Below are 26,618 nucleotides of genomic sequence, written 5' to 3'. Positions count from 1 at the left end.
CATATTTATAGAGAAATCTGTGTAGATATTTCCATGTATATGCAGATAGCTGTGTAGATATTTCCATGTTCATGCAGATAGCAGTGTAGATATTTCCATGTTCATCCAGATCCCGTTGTAGATATATCCATGTTCATACAGATGGCGGTGAAGATATTTCCATGTTCATACAGATGGCTGTGTAGATATTTCCATGTTTATAGAGATAGTGGTGTAGATAATTCCAATTTTATACAGATAGCAGTGTAGATATTTCTAAGTTCATACAGATAACGGTGTAGATGTTTCCACGTTTATAGATATGGCGGAGTAGATATTTCCATGTTCATACAGATGGCGGTGTAGATATTTCCATGTTTATAGAGATGGCGGTGTGGATATTTTCATGTTTGCACAGATGGCGGTGTAGATATTTCCATGTTTACACAGATAGCAGTGTAGACATTTCCATGTTTACACAGATAGCGGTGAGGATATTTCCATGTTTATGCAGATAGCAGTGTAGATATTTCCATCTTTATACAGATAGCGGTGCGGTTATTTCCATGTTTATACAGATACTGGTGCAGATATTTCCATGTTTATACAGATAGCGGTGTAGATATTTCCATCTTAATACAGATGGCGGTGTAGATATGTCTATGTTCGTACAGATGGCGGTGTAGATACTTCCATGTTCATACAGATGGCGGTGTAGGTATTTCGAAGTTTATAGAGATAGCGTTGTATTTATTTCCATATTTATAGAGATAGCTGTGTAGATATTTCCATGTATATGCAGATAGCTGTGTAGATATTTCCATGTTCATGCAGATAGCTTTGTAGATATTTCCATGTTCATACAGATATCGGTGAAGATATTTCCATGTTCATACAGATAGCGGTGTAGATGTTTCCATGTTCATACAGTTAGCGGTGTAGATATTTACATGTTCATACAGATGGCGGTGTAGATACTTACATGTTCATACAGATGGCGGTGTAGATATTTCCATGTTCGTACGTATGGCAGTGTAGGTATTTCCATGTTCATACAGGTGGCGGTGTAGATATTTCCATGTTTATACAGATAGCAGTGTAGTTTTTCCATGTTTATAAAGACAGCAGTGTAGATATTTCCATTGTTATACAGATAGCTGTGCAGATATTTGCATGTTCATTCAGATAGCGGTGTAGATATTTCCATGTTCGTACAGATAGAGGTGTATATATTTCCATGTTCATACAGATGGCGGTGTAGATATTTCCATGTTCGTACAGATGGCGGTGTAGATATTTCCATGTTTATAGAGATGGCGGTGTAGATATTTTCATGTTTACACAGATGGCGGTGTAGATATTTCCATGTTTACACAGATAGCAGTGTAGACTTTTCCATGTTTAAACAGATAGCGGTGTGGATATTTCCATGTTTATACAGATAGCCGTGTAGTTATTTCCATGTTTATACAGATAGCAGTGTAAGTATTTCCATGTTTATAGAGATAGTGGTGTAGATAATTCCAATTTTATACAGATAGCAGTGTAGATATTTCCAAATTCATACAGATAGCGGTGTAGATATTTCCACGTTTATTGAGATGGCGGTGTAGATATTTCTATGTTCATACAGATGGTGGTGTAGGTATTTCCATGTTTATAGAGATGGCAGTGTAGATATTTTCATGTATACACAGATTGCGGTGTAGATATTTCCATGTTTACATGGATATCGGTGTGGATATTTCCATGTTTATGCAGATAGCGGTGTAGATATTTCCATGTTTATACAGATAGCAGTGCGGATATTTCCATGTTTATACAGATAGTTGGGCAGATATTTCCATGTTTATACAGATAGCGGTGTAGATATTTCCATCTTAATACAGATGGCGGTGTAGATATGTCCATGTTCGTACAGATGGCGTTGTACATATTTCCATGTTCATACAGATGGCGGTGTAGATATTTCGAAGTTTATAGAGATAGCGCTGTAGTTATTTCCATATTTATAGTGAAATCTGTGTAGATATTTCCATGTATATGCAGATAGCTGTGTAGATATTTCCATGTTCATGCAGATAGCGCTGTAGATATTTCCATGTTCATCCAGATGCCGGTGTAGATATATCCATGTTCATACAGATGGCGGTGAAGATATTTCCATGTTTATGCAGATAGCGGTATAGATATTTCCATGTTTATACAGATGGTGATGTAGATATTTCCATGTTTATAGAGATGGCGGTCTAGATACCTCCATGTTTACAGAGATAGTGGTGTAGTTATTTCCAAGTATATAGAGACAGCGTTGTAGATATTTCCATGTTTATACAGATAGCGGTGGAGATATTTCCATGTTTATAGAGATAGTGGTGTAGATAATTTCAATTTTATACCGAGAGCAGTGTGGATATTTCCAAGTTCATACAGATAGCGGTGTAGATATTTCCACGTTTATAGAGATGGCGGTGTAGATATTTCCATGTTCATACAGATGGTGGTGTAGTTATTTCCATGTTCATACAAATGGTGGTGTAGATATTTCCATGTTCATAGAGATGGCGGTGTAGATATTTCCATGTTCATACAAATGGCGGTGTAGATATTTCCATGTTCATAGAGATGGCGGGCTAGATATCTCCATGTTTACAGAGATAGTGGTGTAGTTATTTCCAAGTTTATAGAGACTGCGTTGTACATATTTCCATGTTTATACAGATAGCAGTGAACATATTTCCATGTTTATACAGATAGCGGTGTAGATATTTCCATGATTATAGAGATAGTGGTGTAGATAATTTCAATTTTATACCGAGAGCAGTGTGGATATTTCCAAGTTCATAAAGATAGCGGTGTAGATATTTCCACGTTTATAGAGATGGCGGTGTAGATATTTCCATGTTCATACAGATGGCGGTGTAGATATTTCCATGTTCATACAAATGGCGGTGTAGATATTTCCATGTTCATGGAGATGGCGGTGTAGATATTTCCATGTTCATACAAATGGCGGTGTAGATATTTCCATGTTCATAGAGATGGCGGTGTAGATATTTCCATGTTTATACAGATAGCAGTGTTGTTATTTCCATGTTTATAGAGATAGCAGTGTAGATATTTTCATTGATATACAGATAGCTGTGTAGATATTTGCATGTTCATACGGATAGCGGTGTTGATATTTCCATGTTCATACAGATAGCGGTGTAGATATTTCCATGTTCATACAGATTGCAGTGTAGATATTTCCATGTTCATACAGATAGCGGTGTAGATATTTCCATGTTCATATAGTTAGCGGTGTAGATATTTCCATGTTCATACAGATGGCGGTGTAGATATTTACATGTTCGTACAGATTGCGGTGTAGATATTTCCATGTTCGTACGTATGGCAGTGTAGATATTTCCAGGTTCATACAGGTGGCGGTGTAGATATTTCCATGTTTATACAGATAGCAGTGTAATTATTTCCATATTTATAGAAGTAGCAGTGTAGATATTTCTATTGATATACAGATAGCTGTGTAGATATTTCCATGTTCATATAGATAGCAGTGTAGATATTTCCATGTTCATACAGATAGCATTGTAGATATTTCCATGTTCATACAGATGGCGGTGTAGATATTTCCATGTTTGTACAGATAGCAGTGTAGTTATTTCCATGTTTATAGAGATAGCAGTGTAGATATTTCCTTTGATATACAGATAGCTGTGTAGATATTTCCATGTTCATACAGATAGCGGTGTAGATATTTCCATGTTCATACAGATAACGGTGTAGATATTTCCATGTTCATACAGATAGCGGTGTAGATATTTGCATGTTCATACAGTTAGCGGTGTAGGTACTTCCATGTTCATACAGATGGCGGTGTAGATATTTACATGTTCATACAGATGGCGGTGTAGATATTCCCATGTTTGTACAGATGGCAGTGTAGATATTTCCATGTTTATAGAGATGACGGTGTAGATATCTTCATGTTTACACAGATGGCGGTGTAGATATTTCCATGTTTACACAGATAGCGGTGTGGACATTTCCATGTTTACACAGATAGCGATGTTGATATTTCCATGTTTTTGCAGATAGCGGTGTAGATATTTCCATGTTTATACAGATAGCGGTGCGGATATTTCCATGTTTATACAGATAGTGGTGCAGATGTTTCCATGTTTATAAAGATAGCGGTGTAGATATTTCCATCTTAATACAGATGGCGGTGTACATATGTCCATGTTCATACAGATGGCGGTGTAGATATTTCCATGTTCATACAGATGGCGGTGTAGATATTTCGAAGTTTATAGAGATAGCGTTGTAGTTATTTCCATATTTATAGAGAAATCTGTTTAGATATTTCCATGTGTATGCAGATAGCTGTGTAGTTATTCCCATGTTCATGCAGATAGCGGTGTAGATATTTCCATGTTCATCCAGATGCCGGTGTAGATATACCCATGTTCTTACAGATGGCGGTGAAGTTATTTCCATGTTCGTAGAGATGGCGGTGTAGATATTTCCATGTTCATACAAATGGCGGTGTAGATATTTCCATGTTCATACAGGTGGCGGTGTAGATATTTCCATGTTTATACAGATAGCAGTGTAGTTATTTCCATGTTTATAGAGATAGCAGTGTAGGTATTTCCATTGATATACAGATAGCTGTATAGATATTTGCATGTTCATACAGATAGCGGTGTAGATATTTTCATGTTCGTACAGATAGCGGTGTAGATATTTCCATGTTCATACAGATAGCGGTGTAGATATTTCCATGTTCATACAGATAACGTTGTAGATATTTCCATGTTCACACATATAGCGGTGTAGATATTTCCATGTTCATACAGTTAGCGGTGTAGATATTTCCATGTTCATACAGATGGCGTTGTAGATATTTACATGTTCATACAGATGGCGGTGTAGATATTTCCATGTTCGTACAGATGGCGGGGTAGATATTTCCATGTTCATAGAGATGGCGGTGTAGATATTTCCATGTTTATGCAGATAGCGGTATAGATATTTCCATGTTTATACAGATGGTGGTGTAGATATTTCCATGTTTATAGAGATGGCGGTCTAGATACCTCCATGTTTACAGAGATAGTGGTGTAGTTATTTCCAAGTATATAGAGACAGCGTTGTAGATATTTCCATGTTTATACAGATAGCGGTGGAGATATTTCCATGTTTATAGAGATAGTGGTGTAGATAATTTCAATTTTATACCGAGAGCAGTGTGGATATTTCCAAGTTCATACAGATAGCGGTGTAGATATTTCCACGTTTATAGAGATGGCGGTGTAGATATTTCCATGTTCATACAGATGGTGGTGTAGTTATTTCCATGTTCATACAAATGGTGGTGTAGATATTTCCATGTTCATAGAGATGGCGGTGTAGATATTTCCATGTTCATACAAATGGCGGTGTAGATATTTCCATGTTCATAGAGATGGCGGGCTAGATATCTCCATGTTTACAGAGATAGTGGTGTAGTTATTTCCATGTTTATAGAGACTGCGTTGTAGATATTTCCATGTTTATACAGATAGCAGTGAACATATTTCCATGTTTATACAGATAGCGGTGTAGATATTTCCATGATTATAGAGATAGTGGTGTAGATAATTTCAATTTTATACCGAGAGCAGTGTGGATATTTCCAAGTTCATACAGATAGCGGTGTAGATATTTCCACGTTTATAGAGATGGCGGTGTAGATATTTCCATGTTCATACAGATGGCGGTGTAGATATTTCCATGTTCATACAAATGGCGGTGTAGATATTTCCATGTTCATAGAGATGGCGGTGTAGATATTTCCATGTTTATACAGATAGCAGTGTTGTTATTTCCATGTTTATAGAGATAGCAGTGTAGATATTTTCATTGATATACAGATAGCTGTGTAGATATTTGCATGTTCATACAGATAGCGGTGTTGATATTTCCATGTTCATACAGATAGCGGTGTAGATATTTCCATGTTCATACAGATTGCAGTGTAGATATTTCCATGTTCATACAGATAGCGGTGTAGATATTTCCATGTTCATACATTTAGCGGTGTAGATATTTCCATGTTCATACAGATGGCGGTGTAGATATTTACATGTTCGTACAGATTGCGGTGTAGATATTTCCATGTTCGTACGTATGGCAGTGTAGATATTTCCAGGTTCATACAGGTGGCGGTGTAGATATTTCCATGTTTATACAGATAGCAGTGTAATTATTTCCATATTTATAGAAGTAGCAGTGTAGATATTTCTATTGATATACAGATAGCTGTGTAGATATTTCCATGTTCATATAGATAGCAGTGTAGATATTTCCATGTTCATACAGATAGCATTGTAGATATTTCCATGTTCATACAGATGGCGGTGTAGATATTTCCATGTTTGTACAGATAGCAGTGTAGTTATTTCCATGTTTATAGAGATAGCAGTGTAGATATTTCCTTTGATATACAGATAGCTGTGTAGATATTTCCATGTTCATACAGATAGCGGTGTAGATATTTCCATGTTCATACAGATAACGGTGTAGATATTTCCATGTTCATACAGATAGCGGTGTAGATATTTGCATGTTCATACAGTTAGCGGTGTAGGTACTTCCATGTTCATACAGATGGCGGTGTAGATATTTACATGTTCATACAGATGGCGGTGTAGATATTCCCATGTTTGTACAGATGGCAGTGTAGATATTTCCATGTTTATAGAGATGATGGTGTAGATATCTTCATGTTTACACAGATGGCGGTGTAGATATTTCCATGTTTACACAGATAGCGGTGTGGACATTTCCATGTTTACACAGATAGCGATGTTGATATTTCCATGTTTTTGCAGATAGTGGTGTAGATATTTCCATGTTTATACAGATAGCGGTGCGGATATTTCCATGTTTATACAGATAGTGGTGCAGATGTTTCCATGTTTATAAAGATAGCGGTGTAGATATATCCATCTTAATACAGATGGCGGTGTACATATGTCCATGTTCATACAGATGGCGGTGTAGATATTTCCATGTTCATACAGATGGCGGTGTAGATATTTCGAAGTTTATAGAGATAGCGTTGTAGTTATTTCCATATTTATAGAGAAATCTGTGTAGATATTTCCATGTGTATGCAGATAGCTGTGTAGTTATTCCCATGTTCATGCAGATAGCGGTGTAGATATTTCCATGTTCATCCAGATGCCGGTGTAGATATACCCATGTTCTTACAGATGGCGGTGAAGTTATTTCCATGTTCGTAGAGATGGCGGTGTAGATATTTCCATGTTCATACAAATGGCGGTGTAGATATTTCCATGTTCATACAGGTGGCGGTGTAGATATTTCCATGTTTATACAGATAGCAGTGTAGTTATTTCCATGTTTATAGAGATAGCAGTGTAGATATTTCCATTGATATACAGATAGCTGTGTAGATATGTGCATGTTCATACAGATAGCGGTGTAGATATTTCCATGTTCATACAGATAGCGGTGTAGATATTTCCATGTTCATACAGATAGTGGTGTAGATATTTCCATGTTCATACAGATAGCGGTGTTGATATTTCCATGTTCATACAGATAACGGTGTAGATATTTCCTTGTTCATACACATAGCGGTGTAGATATTTCCATGTTCATACAGTTAGCGGTGTAGGTATTTTCATGTTCATACAGACGGCGGTGTAGATATTTACATGTTCGTACATATGGCGGTGTAAATACTTACATGTTCGTAGAGATGGCGGTATATATATTTCCATGTTCATAGAGATTGCGGTGTAGATATTTCCATGTTTATGCAGATAGCGGTATGGATAATTCCATGTTTTTACAGACGGTGGTGTAGATATTTCCATGTTTATAGGGATGGCATTCTAGATGTTTAGATGTTTATAGAGATAGTGGTGTAGTTATTTCCAAGTTTATAGAGACAGTGTTGTAGATATTTCCATGTTTATACTGATAGCGGTGAAGATATTTCCATGTTTATGCAGATAGTGGTGTAGATATTTCCATGTTTATACAGATAGCGGTGTAGATATTTCCATGTTTATAGAGATAGTGGTGTAGATAATTCCAATTTTATACAGATAGCAGTGTAGATATTTCTAAGTTCATACAGATAGCGGTGTAGATATTTTCACGTTTATAGAGATGGCGGTGTAGATATTTCCATGTTCATACAGATGGCGGTGTAGATATTCCAATGTTTATAGAGATGGCGGTGTGGATATTTTCATGTTTACACAGATGGCGGTGTAGATATTTCCATCTTAATACAGATGGCGGTGTAGATATGTCCATGTTCGTACATATTGCGGTGGAGATATTGCCATGTTCATACAGTTAGCGGTGTAGATATTTCCATGTTCATACAGAGGGTGGTGTAGATATTTACATGTTCATACAGATGGCAGTGTAGGTATTTCCATGTTCGTATGGATGGCAGGGTAGATATTTCCATCTTCATACAGGTGGCGGTGTAGATATTTAAAAGTTTATATAGATAGCAGTGTAGTTATTTCCATGTTTATAGAGATAGCAGTGTAGATATTTCCATTGATATACAGATAGCTGTGTTGATATTTGCATGTTCATACAGATTGCGGAGTAGATATTTCCATGTTCATACAGATAGCGGTGTAGATATTTCCATGTTCATACAGATAGCGGTGTAGATATTTCCATGTTCATACAGATAGCGGTGTAGATATTTCCATGTTCATACAGATAGCGTTGTAGATATTTCCATGTTCATACAGTCAGCGGTGTAGGTATTTCCATGTTCATACAGATGGCATTGTAGATATTTACATATTCATACAGATGGCGGTGTAGATATTTCCATGTTCGTTCGGGAGGCAGTGTAGATATATCCATGTTCATACATGTGGCGGTGTAGATATTTCCATGTTTATGCAGATAGCAGTGTAGTTATTTCCATGTTTATTGAAATAGCAGTGCAGATATTTCCATTGATAACCAGATAGCTGAGTAGATATTTGCATGTTCATACAGATAGCGGTATAGATATTTCCATGTTCATACACATGGCGGTGTACATATTTACATGTTCATACAGATGGCGCTGTAGATATTTCCATGTTCGTACAGATGGCTGTGTAGATATTTCCATGTTCATAGAGATGGCGGTGTAGATATTTCCATGTTTATGCAGATAGCGGTATAGATTTTTCCATGTTTATAGAGATGGTGGTGTAGATATTTCCATGTTTATAGAGATGGCGTTCTAGATATTTCCATGTTTATAGAGATAGTGGTGTAGTTATTTCCAAGTTTGTAGACACAGCGTTGTAGATATTTCCATGTTTATACAGATAGCAGTGAAGATATTTCCTTGTTTATACAGATAGCGGTGTAGATATTTCCATGTTTATACAGATAGCGGTGTAGATATTTCCATGTTTATAGAGACAGTGGTGTAGATAATTCCAATTTTATAGAGATAGCAGTGTAGATAATTCCAAGTTCATACAGATAGCGGTGTAGATATTTCCACGTTTATAGAGATGGCGGTGTAGATATTTCCATGTTCATACAGATGGCGGTGTAGATATTTCCATGTTCATAGAGACGGCGGTGTAGGTATTTCCATGTTTATACAGATAGCAGTGTAGTTATTTCCATGTTTATAGAGATAGCAGTGTAGATATTTCCATTGATATACAGATAGCTGTGTAGATATGTGCATGTTCATACAGATAGCGGTGTAGATATTTCCATGTTCATACAGATAGCGGTGTAGATATTTCCATGTTCATACAGATAGTGGTGTAGATATTTCCATGTTCATACAGATAGCGGTGTTGATATTTCCATGTTCATACAGATAACGGTGTAGATATTTCCTTGTTCATACACATAGCGGTGTAGATATTTCCATGTTCATACAGTTAGCGGTGTAGGTATTTTCATGTTCATACAGACGGCGGTGTAGATATTTACATGTTCGTACATATGGCGGTGTAAATACTTACATGTTCGTAGAGATGGCGGTATATATATTTCCATGTTCATAGAGATTGCGGTGTAGATATTTCCATGTTTATGCAGATAGCGGTATGGATAATTCCATGTTTTTACAGACGGTGGTGTAGATATTTCCATGTTTATAGGGATGGCATTCTAGATGTTTAGATGTTTATAGAGATAGTGGTGTAGTTATTTCCAAGTTTATAGAGACAGTGTTGTAGATATTTCCATGTTTATACAGATAGCGGTGAAGATATTTCCATGTTTATGCAGATAGTGGTGTAGATATTTCCATGTTTATACAGATAGCGGTGTAGATATTTCCATGTTTATAGAGATAGTGGTGTAGATAATTCCAATTTTATACAGATAGCAGTGTAGATATTTCTAAGTTCATACAGATAGCGGTGTAGATATTTTCACGTTTATAGAGATGGCGGTGTAGATATTTCCATGTTCATACAGATGGCGGTGTAGATATTCCAATGTTTATAGAGATGGCGGTGTGGATATTTTCATGTTTACACAGATGGCGGTGTAGATATTTCCATCTTAATACAGATGGCGGTGTAGATATGTCCATGTTCGTACATATTGCGGTGGAGATATTGCCATGTTCATACAGTTAGCGGTGTAGATATTTCCATGTTCATACAGAGGGTGGTGTAGATATTTACATGTTCATACAGATGGCAGTGTAGGTATTTCCATGTTCGTATGGATGGCAGGGTAGATATTTCCATCTTCATACAGGTGGCGGTGTAGATATTTAAAAGTTTATATAGATAGCAGTGTAGTTATTTCCATGTTTATAGAGATAGCAGTGTAGATATTTCCATTGATATACAGATAGCTGTGTTGATATTTGCATGTTCATACAGATTGCGGAGTAGATATTTCCATGTTCATACAGATAGCGGTGTAGATATTTCCATGTTCATACAGATAGCGGTGTAGATATTTCCATGTTCATACAGATAGCGGTGTAGATATTTCCATGTTCATACAGATAGCGTTGTAGATATTTCCATGTTCATACAGTCAGCGGTGTAGGTATTTCCATGTTCATACAGATGGCATTGTAGATATTTACATATTCATACAGATGGCGGTGTAGATATTTCCATGTTCGTTCGGGAGGCAGTGTAGATATATCCATGTTCATACATGTGGCGGTGTAGATATTTCCATGTTTATGCAGATAGCAGTGTAGTTATTTCCATGTTTATTGAAATAGCAGTGCAGATATTTCCATTGATAACCAGATAGCTGAGTAGATATTTGCATGTTCATACAGATAGCGGTATAGATATTTGCATGTTCATACACATGGCGGTGTACATATTTACATGTTCATACAGATGGCGCTGTAGATATTTCCATGTTCGTACAGATGGCTGTGTAGATATTTCCATGTTCATAGAGATGGCAGTGTAGATATTTCCATGTTTATGCAGATAGCGGTATAGATTTTTCCATGTTTATAGAGATGGTGGTGTAGATATTTCCATGTTTATAGAGATGGCGTTCTAGATATTTCCATGTTTATAGAGATAGTGGTGTAGTTATTTCCAAGTTTGTAGACACAGCGTTGTAGATATTTCCATGTTTATACAGATAGCAGTGAAGATATTTCCTTGTTTATACAGATAGCGGTGTAGATATTTCCATGTTTATACAGATAGCGGTGTAGATATTTCCATGTTTATAGAGACAGTGGTGTAGATAATTCCAATTTTATAGAGATAGCAGTGTAGATAATTCCAAGTTCATACAGATAGCGGTGTAGATATTTCCACGTTTATAGAGATGGCGGTGTAGATATTTCCATGTTCATACAGATGGCGGTGTAGATATTTCCATGTTCATAGAGACGGCGGTGTAGGTATTTCCATGTTTATACAGATAGCAGTGTAGTTATTTCCATGTTTATAGAGATAGCAGTGTAGATATTTCCATTGATATACAGATAGCTGTGTAGATATGTGCATGTTCATACAGATAGCGGTGTAGATATTTCCATGTTCATACAGATAGCGGTGTAGATATTTCCATGTTCATACAGATAGTGGTGTAGATATTTCCATGTTCATACAGATAGCGGTGTTGATATTTCCATGTTCATACAGATAACGGTGTAGATATTTCCTTGTTCATACACATAGCGGTGTAGATATTTCCATGTTCATACAGTTAGCGGTGTAGGTATTTTCATGTTCATACAGACGGCGGTGTAGATATTTACATGTTCGTACATATGGCGGTGTAAATACTTACATGTTCGTAGAGATGGCGGTATATATATTTCCATGTTCATAGAGATTGCGGTGTAGATATTTCCATGTTTATGCAGATAGCGGTATGGATAATTCCATGTTTTTACAGACGGTGGTGTAGATATTTCCATGTTTATAGGGATGGCATTCTAGATGTTTAGATGTTTATAGAGATAGTGGTGTAGTTATTTCCAAGTTTATAGAGACAGTGTTGTAGATATTTCCATGTTTATACAGATAGCGGTGAAGATATTTCCATGTTTATGCAGATAGTGGTGTAGATATTTCCATGTTTATACAGATAGCGGTGTAGATATTTCCATGTTTATAGAGATAGTGGTGTAGATAATTCCAATTTTATACAGATAGCAGTGTAGATATTTCTAAGTTCATACAGATAGCGGTGTAGATATTTTCACGTTTATAGAGATGGCGGTGTAGATATTTCCATGTTCATACAGATGGCGGTGTAGATATTCCAATGTTTATAGAGATGGCGGTGTGGATATTTTCATGTTTACACAGATGGCGGTGTAGATATTTCCATCTTAATACAGATGGCGGTGTAGATATGTCCATGTTCGTACATATTGCGGTGGAGATATTGCCATGTTCATACAGTTAGCGGTGTAGATATTTCCATGTTCATACAGAGGGTGGTGTAGATATTTACATGTTCATACAGATGGCAGTGTAGGTATTTCCATGTTCGTATGGATGGCAGGGTAGATATTTCCATCTTCATACAGGTGGCGGTGTAGATATTTAAAAGTTTATATAGATAGCAGTGTAGTTATTTCCATGTTTATAGAGATAGCAGTGTAGATATTTCCATTGATATACAGATAGCTGTGTTGATATTTGCATGTTCATACAGATTGCGGAGTAGATATTTCCATGTTCATACAGATAGCGGTGTAGATATTTCCATGTTCATACAGATAGCGGTGTAGATATTTCCATGTTCATACAGATAGCGGTGTAGATATTTCCATGTTCATACAGATAGCGTTGTAGATATTTCCATGTTCATACAGTCAGCGGTGTAGGTATTTCCATGTTCATACAGATGGCATTGTAGATATTTACATATTCATACAGATGGCGGTGTAGATATTTCCATGTTCGTTCGGGAGGCAGTGTAGATATATCCATGTTCATACATGTGGCGGTGTAGATATTTCCATGTTTATGCAGATAGCAGTGTAGTTATTTCCATGTTTATTGAAAGAGCAGTGCAGATATTTCCATTGATAACCAGATAGCTGAGTAGATATTTGCATGTTCATACAGATAGCGGTATAGATATTTCCATGTTCATACACATGGCGGTGTACATATTTACATGTTCATACAGATGGCGCTGTAGATATTTCCATGTTCGTACAGATGGCTGTGTAGATATTTCCATGTTCATAGAGATGGCGGTGTAGATATTTCCATGTTTATGCAGATAGCGGTATAGATTTTTCCATGTTTATAGAGATGGTGGTGTAGATATTTCCATGTTTATAGAGATGGCGTTCTAGATATTTCCATGTTTATAGAGATAGTGGTGTAGTTATTTCCAAGTTTGTAGACACAGCGTTGTAGATATTTCCATGTTTATACAGATAGCAGTGAAGATATTTCCTTGTTTATACAGATAGCGGTGTAGATATTTCCATGTTTATACAGATAGCGGTGTAGATATTTCCATGTTTATAGAGACAGTGGTGTAGATAATTCCAATTTTATAGAGATAGCAGTGTAGATAATTCCAAGTTCATACAGATAGCGGTGTAGATATTTCCACGTTTATAGAGATGGCGGTGTAGATATTTCCATGTTCATACAGATGGCGGTGTAGATATTTCCATGTTCATAGAGACGGCGGTGTAGATATTTCCATGTTTATACAGATAGCAGTGTAGTTATTTCCATGTTTATAGAGATAGCAGTGTAGATATTTCCATTGATATACAGATAGCTGTGTAGATATGTGCATGTTCATACAGATAGCGGTGTAGATATTTCCATGTTCATACAGATAGCGGTGTAGATATTTCCATGTTCATACAGATAGTGGTGTAGATATTTCCATGTTCATACAGATAGCGGTGTTGATATTTCCATGTTCATACAGATAACGGTGTAGATATTTCCTTGTTCATACACATAGCGGTGTAGATATTTCCATGTTCATACAGTTAGCGGTGTAGGTATTTTCATGTTCATACAGACGGCGGTGTAGATATTTACATGTTCGTACATATGGCGGTGTAAATACTTACATGTTCGTAGAGATGGCGGTATATATATTTCCATGTTCATAGAGATTGCGGTGTAGATATTTCCATGTTTATGCAGATAGCGGTATGGATAATTCCATGTTTTTACAGACGGTGGTGTAGATATTTCCATGTTTATAGGGATGGCATTCTAGATGTTTAGATGTTTATAGAGATAGTGGTGTAGTTATTTCCAAGTTTATAGAGACAGTGTTGTAGATATTTCCATGTTTATACAGATAGCGGTGAAGATATTTCCATGTTTATGCAGATAGTGGTGTAGATATTTCCATGTTTATACAGATAGCGGTGTAGATATTTCCATGTTTATAGAGATAGTGGTGTAGATAATTCCAATTTTATACAGATAGCAGTGTAGATATTTCTAAGTTCATACAGATAGCGGTGTAGATATTTTCACGTTTATAGAGATGGCGGTGTAGATATTTCCATGTTCATACAGATGGCGGTGTAGATATTCCAATGTTTATAGAGATGGCGGTGTGGATATTTTCATGTTTACACAGATGGCGGTGTAGATATTTCCATCTTAATACAGATGGCGGTGTAGATATGTCCATGTTCGTACATATTGCGGTGGAGATATTGCCATGTTCATACAGTTAGCGGTGTAGATATTTCCATGTTCATACAGAGGGTGGTGTAGATATTTACATGTTCATACAGATGGCAGTGTAGGTATTTCCATGTTCGTATGGATGGCAGGGTAGATATTTCCATCTTCATACAGGTGGCGGTGTAGATATTTAAAAGTTTATATAGATAGCAGTGTAGTTATTTCCATGTTTATAGAGATAGCAGTGTAGATATTTCCATTGATATACAGATAGCTGTGTTGATATTTGCATGTTCATACAGATTGCGGAGTAGATATTTCCATGTTCATACAGATAGCGGTGTAGATATTTCCATGTTCATACAGATAGCGGTGTAGATATTTCCATGTTCATACAGATAGCGGTGTAGATATTTCCATGTTCATACAGATAGCGTTGTAGATATTTCCATGTTCATACAGTCAGCGGTGTAGGTATTTCCATGTTCATACAGATGGCATTGTAGATATTTACATATTCATACAGATGGCGGTGTAGATATTTCCATGTTCGTTCGGGAGGCAGTGTAGATATATCCATGTTCATACATGTGGCGGTGTAGATATTTCCATGTTTATGCAGATAGCAGTGTAGTTATTTCCATGTTTATTGAAAGAGCAGTGCAGATATTTCCATTGATAACCAGATAGCTGAGTAGATATTTGCATGTTCATACAGATAGCGGTATAGATATTTCCATGTTCATACACATGGCGGTGTACATATTTACATGTTCATACAGATGGCGCTGTAGATATTTCCATGTTCGTACAGATGGCTGTGTAGATATTTCCATGTTCATAGAGATGGCGGTGTAGATATTTCCATGTTTATGCAGATAGCGGTATAGATTTTTCCATGTTTATAGAGATGGTGGTGTAGATATTTCCATGTTTATAGAGATGGCGTTCTAGATATTTCCATGTTTATAGAGATAGTGGTGTAGTTATTTCCAAGTTTGTAGACACAGCGTTGTAGATATTTCCATGTTTATACAGATAGCAGTGAAGATATTTCCTTGTTTATACAGATAGCGGTGTAGATATTTCCATGTTTATACAGATAGCGGTGTAGATATTTCCATGTTTATAGAGACAGTGGTGTAGATAATTCCAATTTTATAGAGATAGCAGTGTAGATAATTCCAAGTTCATACAGATAGCGGTGTAGATATTTCCACGTTTATAGAGATGGCGGTGTAGATATTTCCATGTTCATACAGATGGCGGTGTAGATATTTCCATGTTCATAGAGACGGCGGTGTAGATATTTCCATGTTTATACAGATAGCAGTGTAGTTATTTCCATGTTTATAGAGATAGCAGTGTAGATATTTCCATTGATATACAGATAGCTGTGTAGATATGTGCATGTTCATACAGATAGCGGTGTAGATATTTCCATGTTCATACAGATAGCGGTGTAGATATTTCCATGTTCATACAGATAGTGGTGTAGATATTTCCATGTTCATACAGATAGCGGTGTTGATATTTCCATGTTCATACAGATAACGGTGTAGATATTTCCTTGTTCATACACATAGCGGTGTAGATATTTCCATGTTCATACAGTTAGCGGTGTAGGTATTTTCATGTTCATACAGACGGCGGTGTAGATATTTACATGTTCGTACATATGGCGGTGTAAATACTTACATGTTCGTAGAGATGGCGGTATATATATTTCCATGTTCATAGAGATTGCGGTGTAGATATTTCCATGTTTATGCAGATAGCGGTATGGATAATTCCATGTTTTTACAGACGGTGGTGTAGATATTTCCATGTTTATAGGGATGGCATTCTAGATGTTTAGATGTTTATAGAGATAGTGGTGTAGTTATTTCCAAGTTTATAGAGACAGTGTTGTAGATATTTCCATGTTTATACAGATAGCGGTGAAGATATTTCCATGTTTATGCAGATAGTGGTGTAGATATTTCCATGTTTATACAGATAGCGGTGTAGATATTTCCATGTTTATAGAGATAGTGGTGTAGATAATTCCAATTTTATACAGATAGCAGTGTAGATATTTCTAAGTTCATACAGATAGCGGTGTAGATATTTTCACGTTTATAGAGATGGCGGTGTAGATATTTCCATGTTCATACAGATGGCGGTGTAGATATTCCAATGTTTATAGAGATGGCGGTGTGGATATTTTCATGTTTACACAGATGGCGGTGTAGATATTTCCATCTTAATACAGATGGCGGTGTAGATATGTCCATGTTCGTACATATTGCGGTGGAGATATTGCCATGTTCATACAGTTAGCGGTGTAGATATTTCCATGTTCATACAGAGGGTGGTGTAGATATTTACATGTTCATACAGATGGCAGTGTAGGTATTTCCATGTTCGTATGGATGGCAGGTTTAGATATTTACATGTTCATACAGATGGCAGTGTAGGTATTTCCATGTTCGTATGGATGGCAGGGTAGATATTTCCATCTTCATACAGGTGGCGGTGTAGATATTTAAAAGTTTATATAGATAGCAGTGTAGTTATTTCCATGTTTATAGAGATAGCAGTGTAGATATTTCCATTGATATACAGATAGCTGTGTTGATATTTGCATGTTCATACAGATTGCGGAGTAGATATTTCCATGTTCATACAGATAGCGGTGTAGATATTTCCATGTTCATACAGATAGCGGTGTAGATATTTCCATGTTCATACAGATAGCGGTGTAGATATTTCCATGTTCATACAGATAGCGTTGTAGATATTTCCATGTTCATACAGTCAGCGGTGTAGGTATTTCCATGTTCATACAGATGGCATTGTAGATATTTACATATTCATACAGATGGCGGTGTAGATATTTCCATGTTCGTTCGGGAGGCAGTGTAGATATATCCATGTTCATACATGTGGCGGTGTAGATATTTCCATGTTTATGCAGATAGCAGTGTAGTTATTTCCATGTTTATTGAAATAGCAGTGCAGATATTTCCATTGATAACCAGATAGCTGAGTAGATATTTGCATGTTCATACAGATAGCGGTATAGATATTTCCATGTTCATACACATGGCGGTGTACATATTTACATGTTCATACAGATGGCGCTGTAGATATTTCCATGTTCGTACAGATGGCTGTGTAGATATTTCCATGTTCATAGAGATGGCGGTGTAGATATTTCCATGTTTATGCAGATAGCGGTATAGATTTTTCCATGTTTATAGAGATGGTGGTGTAGATATTTCCATGTTTATAGAGATGGCGTTCTAGATATTTCCATGTTTATAGAGATAGTGGTGTAGTTATTTCCAAGTTTGTAGACACAGCGTTGTAGATATTTCCATGTTTATACAGATAGCGGTGTAGATATTTCCATGTTTATAGAGACAGTGGTGTAGATAATTCCAATTTTATAGAGATAGCAGTGTAGATAATTCCAAGTTCATACAGATAGCGGTGTAGATATTTCCACGTTTATAGAGATGGCGGTGTAGATATTTCCATGTTCATACAGATGGCGGTGTAGATATTTCCATGTTCATAGAGACGGCGGTGTAGATATTTCCATGTTTATACAGATAGCAGTGTAGTTATTTCCATGTTTATAGAGATAGCAGTGTAGATATTTCCATTGATATACAGATAGCTGTGTAGATATGTGCATGTTCATACAGATAGCGGTGTAGATATTTCCATGTTCATACAGATAGCGGTGTAGATATTTCCATGTTCATACAGATAGTGGTGTAGATATTTCCATGTTCATACAGATAGCGGTGTTGATATTTCCATGTTCATACAGATAACGGTGTAGATATTTCCTTGTTCATACACATAGCGGTGTAGATATTTCCATGTTCATACAGTTAGCGGTGTAGGTATTTTCATGTTCATACAGACGGCGGTGTAGATATTTACATGTTCGTACATATGGCGGTGTAAATACTTACATGTTCGTAGAGATGGCGGTATATATATTTCCATGTTCATAGAGATTGCGGTGTAGATATTTCCATGTTTATGCAGATAACGGTATGGATAATTCCATGTTTTTACAGACGGTGGTGTAGATATTTCCATGTTTATAGGGATGGCATTCTAGATGTTTAGATGTTTATAGAGATAGTGGTGTAGTTATTTCCAAGTTTATAGAGACAGTGTTGTAGATATTTCCATGTTTATACAGATAGCGGTGAAGATATTTCCATGTTTATGCAGATAGTGGTGTAGATATTTCCATGTTTATACAGATAGCGGTGTAGATATTTCCATGTTTATAGAGATAGTGGTGTAGATAATTCCAATTTTATACAGATAGCAGTGTAGATATTTCTAAGTTCATACAGATAGCGGTGTAGATATTTTCACGTTTATAGAGATGGCGGTGTAGATATTTCCATGTTCATACAGATGGCGGTGTAGATATTCCAATGTTTATAGAGATGGCGGTGTGGATATTTTCATGTTTACACAGATGGCGGTGTAGATATTTCCATCTTAATACAGATGGCGGTGTAGATATGTCCATGTTCGTACATATTGCGGTGGAGATATTGCCATGTTCATACAGTTAGCGGTGTAGATATTTCCATGTTCATACAGAGGGTGGTGTAGATATTTACATGTTCATACAGATGGCAGTGTAGGTATTTCCATGTTCGTATGGATGGCAGGGTAGATATTTCCATCTTCATACAGGTGGCGGTGTAGATATTTAAAAGTTTATATAGATAGCAGTGTAGTTATTTCCATGTTTATAGAGATAGCAGTGTAGATATTTCCATTGATATACAGATAGCTGTGTTGATATTTGCATGTTCATACAGATTGCGGAGTAGATATTTCCATGTTCATACAGATAGCGGTGTAGATATTTCCATGTTCATACAGATAGCGGTGTAGATATTTCCATGTTCATACAGATAGCGGTGTAGATATTTCCATGTTCATACAGATAGCGTTGTAGATATTTCCATGTTCATACAGTCAGCGGTGTAGGTATTTCCATGTTCATACAGATGGCATTGTAGATATTTACATATTCATACAGATGGCGGTGTAGATATTTCCATGTTCGTTCGGGAGGCAGTGTAGATATATCCATGTTCATACATGTGGCGGTGTAGATATTTCCATGTTTATGCAGATAGCAGTGTAGTTATTTCCATGTTTATTGAAATAGGAGTGCAGATATTTCCATTGATAACCAGATAGCTGAGTAGATATTTGCATGTTCATACAGATAGCGGTATAGATATTTCCATGTTCATACACATGGCGGTGTACATATTTACATGTTCATACAGATGGCGCTGTAGATATTTCCATGTTCGTACAGATGGCTGTGTAGATATTTCCATGTTCATAGAGATGGCGGTGTAGATATTTCCATGTTTATGCAGATAGCGGTATAGATTTTTCCATGTTTATAGAGATGGTGGTGAAGATATTTCCATGTTTATAGAGATGGCGTTCTAGATATTTCCATGTTTATAGAGATAGTGGTGTAGTTATTTCCAAGTTTGTAGACACAGCGTTGTAGATATTTCCATGTTTATACAGATAGCGGTGTAGATATTTCCATGTTTATAGAGACAGTGGTGTAGATAATTCCAATTTTATAGAGATAGCAGTGTAGATAATTCCAAGTTCATACAGATAGCGGTGTAGATATTTCCACGTTTATAGAGATGGCGGTGTAGATATTTCCATGTTCATACAGATGGCGGTGTAGATATTTCCATGTTCATAGAGACGGCGGTGTAGATATTTCCATGTTTATACAGATAGCAGTGTAGTTATTTCCATGTTTATAGAGATAGCAGTGTAGATATTTCCATTGATATACAGATAGCTGTGTAGATATGTGCATGTTCATACAGATAGCGGTGTAGATATTTCCATGTTCATACAGATAGCGGTGTAGATATTTCCATGTTCATACAGATAGTGGTGTAGATATTTCCTTGTTCATACAGATAGCGGTGTTGATATTTCCATGTTCATACAGATAACGGTGTAGATATTTCCTTGTTCATACACATAGCGGTGTAGATATTTCCATGTTCATACAGTTAGCGGTGTAGGTATTTTCATGTTCATACAGACGGCGGTGTAGATATTTACATGTTCGTACATATGGCGGTGTAAATACTTACATGTTCGTAGAGATGGCGGTATATATATTTCCATGTTCATAGAGATTGCGGTGTAGATATTTCCATGTTTATGCAGATAGCGGTATGGATAATTCCATGTTTTTACAGACGGTGGTGTAGATATTTCCATGTTTATAGGGATGGCATTCTAGATATTTAGATGTTTATAGAGATAGTGGTGTAGTTATTTCCAAGTTTATAGAGACAGTGTTGTAGATATTTCCATGTTTATACAGATAGCGGTGAAGATATTTCCATGTTTATGCAGATAGTGGTGTAGATATTTCCATGTTTATACAGATAGCGGTGTAGATATTTCCATGTTTATAGAGATAGTGGTGTAGATAATTCCAATTTTATACAGATAGCAGTGTAGATATTTCTAAGTTCATACAGATAGCGGTGTAGATATTTTCACGTTTATAGAGATGGCGGTGTAGATATTTCCATGTTCATACAGATGGCGGTGTAGATATTCCAATGTTTATAGAGATGGCGGTGTGGATATTTTCATGTTTACACAGATGGCGGTGTAGATATTTCCATCTTAATACAGATGGCGGTGTAGATATGTCCATGTTCGTACATATTGCGGTGGAGATATTGCCATGTTCATACAGTTAGCGGTGTAGATATTTCCATGTTCATACAGAGGGTGGTGTAGATATTTACATGTTCATACAGATGGCAGTGTAGGTATTTCCATGTTCGTATGGATGGCAGGGTAGATATTTCCATCTTCATACAGGTGGCGGTGTAGATATTTAAAAGTTTATATAGATAGCAGTGTAGTTATTTCCATGTTTATAGAGATAGCAGTGTAGATATTTCCATTGATATACAGATAGCTGTGTTGATATTTGCATGTTCATACAGATTGCGGAGTAGATATTTCCATGTTCATACAGATAGCGGTGTAGATATTTCCATGTTCATACAGATAGCGGTGTAGATATTTCCATGTTCATACAGATAGCGGTGTAGATATTTCCATGTTCATACAGATAGCGTTGTAGATATTTCCATGTTCATACAGTCAGCGGTGTAGGTATTTCCATGTTCATACAGATGGCATTGTAGATATTTACATATTCATACAGATGGCGGTGTAGATATTTCCATGTTCGTTCGGGAGGCAGTGTAGATATATCCATGTTCATACATGTGGCGGTGTAGATATTTCCATGTTTATGCAGATAGCAGTGTAGTTATTTCCATGTTTATTGAAATAGCAGTGCAGATATTTCCATTGATAACCAGATAGCTGAGTAGATATTTGCATGTTCATACAGATAGCGGTATAGATATTTCCATGTTCATACACATGGCGGTGTACATATTTACATGTTCATACAGATGGCGCTGTAGATATTTCCATGTTCGTACAGATGGCTGTGTAGATATTTCCATGTTCATAGAGATGGCGGTGTAGATATTTCCATGTTTATGCAGATAGCGGTATAGATTTTTCCATGTTTATAGAGATGGTGGTGTAGATATTTCCATGTTTATAGAGATGGCGTTCTAGATATTTCCATGTTTATAGAGATAGTGGTGTAGTTATTTCCAAGTTTGTAGACACAGCGTTGTAGATATTTCCATGTTTATACAGATAGCAGTGAAGATATTTCCTTGTTTATACAGATAGCGGTGTAGATATTTCCATGTTTATACAGATAGCGGTGTAGATATTTCCATGTTTATAGAGACAGTGGTGTAGATAATTCCAATTTTATAGAGATAGCAGTGTAGATAATTCCAAGTTCATACAGATAGCGGTGTAGATATTTCCACGTTTATAGAGATGGCGGTGTAGATATTTCCATGTTCATACAGATGGCGGTGTAGATATTTCCATGTTCATAGAGACGGCGGTGTAGATATTTCCATGTTTATACAGATAGCAGTGTAGTTATTTCCATGTTTATAGAGATAGCAGTGTAGATATTTCCATTGATATACAGATAGCTGTGTAGATATGTGCATGTTCATACAGATAGCGGTGTAGATATTTCCATGTTCATACAGATAGCGGTGTAGATATTTCCATGTTCATACAGATAGTGGTGTAGATATTTCCATGTTCATACAGATAGCGGTGTTGATATTTCCATGTTCATACAGATAACGGTGTAGATATTTCCTTGTTCATACACATAGCGGTGTAGATATTTCCATGTTCATACAGTTAGCGGTGTAGGTATTTTCATGTTCATACAGACGGCGGTGTAGATATTTACATGTTCGTACATATGGCGGTGTAAATACTTACATGTTCGTAGAGATGGCGGTATATATATTTCCATGTTCATAGAGATTGCGGTGTAGATATTTCCATGTTTATGCAGATAGCGGTATGGATAATTCCATGTTTTTACAGACGGTGGTGTAGATATTTCCATGTTTATAGGGATGGCATTCTAGATGTTTAGATGTTTATAGAGATAGTGGTGTAGTTATTTCCAAGTTTATAGAGACAGTGTTGTAGATATTTCCATGTTTATACAGATAGCGGTGAAGATATTTCCATGTTTATGCAGATAGTGGTGTAGATATTTCCATGTTTATACAGATAGCGGTGTAGATATTTCCATGTTTATAGAGATAGTGGTGTAGATAATTCCAATTTTATACAGATAGCAGTGTAGATATTTCTAAGTTCATACAGATAGCGGTGTAGATATTTTCACGTTTATAGAGATGGCGGTGTAGATATTTCCATGTTCATACAGATGGCGGTGTAGATATTCCAATGTTTATAGAGATGGCGGTGTGGATATTTTCATGTTTACACAGATGGCGGTGTAGATATTTCCATCTTAATACAGATGGCGGTGTAGATATGTCCATGTTCGTACATATTGCGGTGGAGATATTGCCATGTTCATACAGTTAGCGGTGTAGATATTTCCATGTTCATACAGAGGGTGGTGTAGATATTTACATGTTCATACAGATGGCAGTGTAGGTATTTCCATGTTCGTATGGATGGCAGGTTTAGATATTTACATGTTCATACAGATGGCAGTGTAGGTATTTCCATGTTCGTATGGATGGCAGGGTAGATATTTCCATCTTCATACAGGTGGCGGTGTAGATATTTAAAAGTTTATATAGATAGCAGTGTAGTTATTTCCATGTTTATAGAGATAGCAGTGTAGATATTTCCATTGATATACAGATAGCTGTGTTGATATTTGCATGTTCATACAGATTGCGGAGTAGATATTTCCATGTTCATACAGATAGCGGTGTAGATATTTCCATGTTCATACAGATAGCGGTGTAGATATTTCCATGTTCATACAGATAGCGGTGTAGATATTTCCATGTTCATACAGATAGCGTTGTAGATATTTCCATGTTCATACAGTCAGCGGTGTAGGTATTTCCATGTTCATACAGATGGCATTGTAGATATTTACATATTCATACAGATGGCGGTGTAGATATTTCCATGTTCGTTCGGGAGGCAGTGTAGATATATCCATGTTCATACATGTGGCGGTGTAGATATTTCCATGTTTATGCAGATAGCAGTGTAGTTATTTCCATGTTTATTGAAATAGCAGTGCAGATATTTCCATTGATAACCAGATAGCTGAGTAGATATTTGCATGTTCATACAGATAGCGGTATAGATATTTCCATGTTCATACACATGGCGGTGTACATATTTACATGTTCATACAGATGGCGCTGTAGATATTTCCATGTTCGTACAGATGGCTGTGTAGATATTTCCATGTTCATAGAGATGGCGGTGTAGATATTTCCATGTTTATGCAGATAGCGGTATAGATTTTTCCATGTTTATAGAGATGGTGGTGTAGATATTTCCATGTTTATAGAGATGGCGTTCTAGATATTTCCATGTTTATGGAGATAGTGGTGTAGTTATTTCCAAGTTTGTAGACACAGCGTTGTAGATATTTCCATGTTTATACAGATAGCGGTGTAGATATTTCCATGTTTATAGAGACAGTGGTGTAGATAATTCCAATTTTATAGAGATAGCAGTGTAGATAATTCCAAGTTCATACAGATAGCGGTGTAGATATTTCCACGTTTATAGAGATGGCGGTGTAGATATTTCCATGTTCATACAGATGGCGGTGTAGATATTTCCATGTTCATAGAGACGGCGGTGTAGATATTTCCATGTTTATACAGATAGCAGTGTAGTTATTTCCATGTTTATAGAGATAGCAGTGTAGATATTTCCATTGATATACAGATAGCTGTGTAGATATGTGCATGTTCATACAGATAGCGGTGTAGATATTTCCATGTTCATACAGATAGCGGTGTAGATATTTCCATGTTCATACAGATAGTGGTGTAGATATTTCCATGTTCATACAGATAGCGGTGTTGATATTTCCATGTTCATACAGATAACGGTGTAGATATTTCCTTGTTCATACACATAGCGGTGTAGATATTTCCATGTTCATACAGTTAGCGGTGTAGGTATTTTCATGTTCATACAGACGGCGGTGTAGATATTTACATGTTCGTACATATGGCGGTGTAAATACTTACATGTTCGTAGAGATGGCGGTATATATATTTCCATGTTCATAGAGATTGCGGTGTAGATATTTCCATGTTTATGCAGATAGCGGTATGGATAATTCCATGTTTTTACAGACGGTGGTGTAGATATTTCCATGTTTATAGGGATGGCATTCTAGATGTTTAGATGTTTATAGAGATAGTGGTGTAGTTATTTCCAAGTTTATAGAGACAGTGTTGTAGATATTTCCATGTTTATACAGATAGCGGTGAAGATATTTCCATGTTTATGCAGATAGTGGTGTAGATATTTCCATGTTTATACAGATAGCGGTGTAGATATTTCCATGTTTATAGAGATAGTGGTGTAGATAATTCCAATTTTATACAGATAGCAGTGTAGATATTTCTAAGTTCATACAGATAGCGGTGTAGATATTTTCACGTTTATAGAGATGGCGGTGTAGATATTTCCATGTTCATACAGATGGCGGTGTAGATATTCCAATGTTTATAGAGATGGCGGTGTGGATATTTTCATGTTTACACAGATGGCGGTGTAGATATTTCCATCTTAATACAGATGGCGGTGTAGATATGTCCATGTTCGTACATATTGCGGTGGAGATATTGCCATGTTCATACAGTTAGCGGTGTAGATATTTCCATGTTCATACAGAGGGTGGTGTAGATATTTACATGTTCATACAGATGGCAGTGTAGGTATTTCCATGTTCGTATGGATGGCAGGGTAGATATTTCCATCTTCATACAGGTGGCGGTGTAG

Source organism: Gorilla gorilla, chromosome 5 (genome assembly GCF_029281585.2).
Source record: "Gorilla gorilla gorilla isolate KB3781 chromosome 5, NHGRI_mGorGor1-v2.1_pri, whole genome shotgun sequence".
Taxonomy (NCBI): domain Eukaryota; kingdom Metazoa; phylum Chordata; class Mammalia; order Primates; family Hominidae; genus Gorilla; species Gorilla gorilla.
This window is presented reverse-complemented; position numbering follows the sequence as displayed.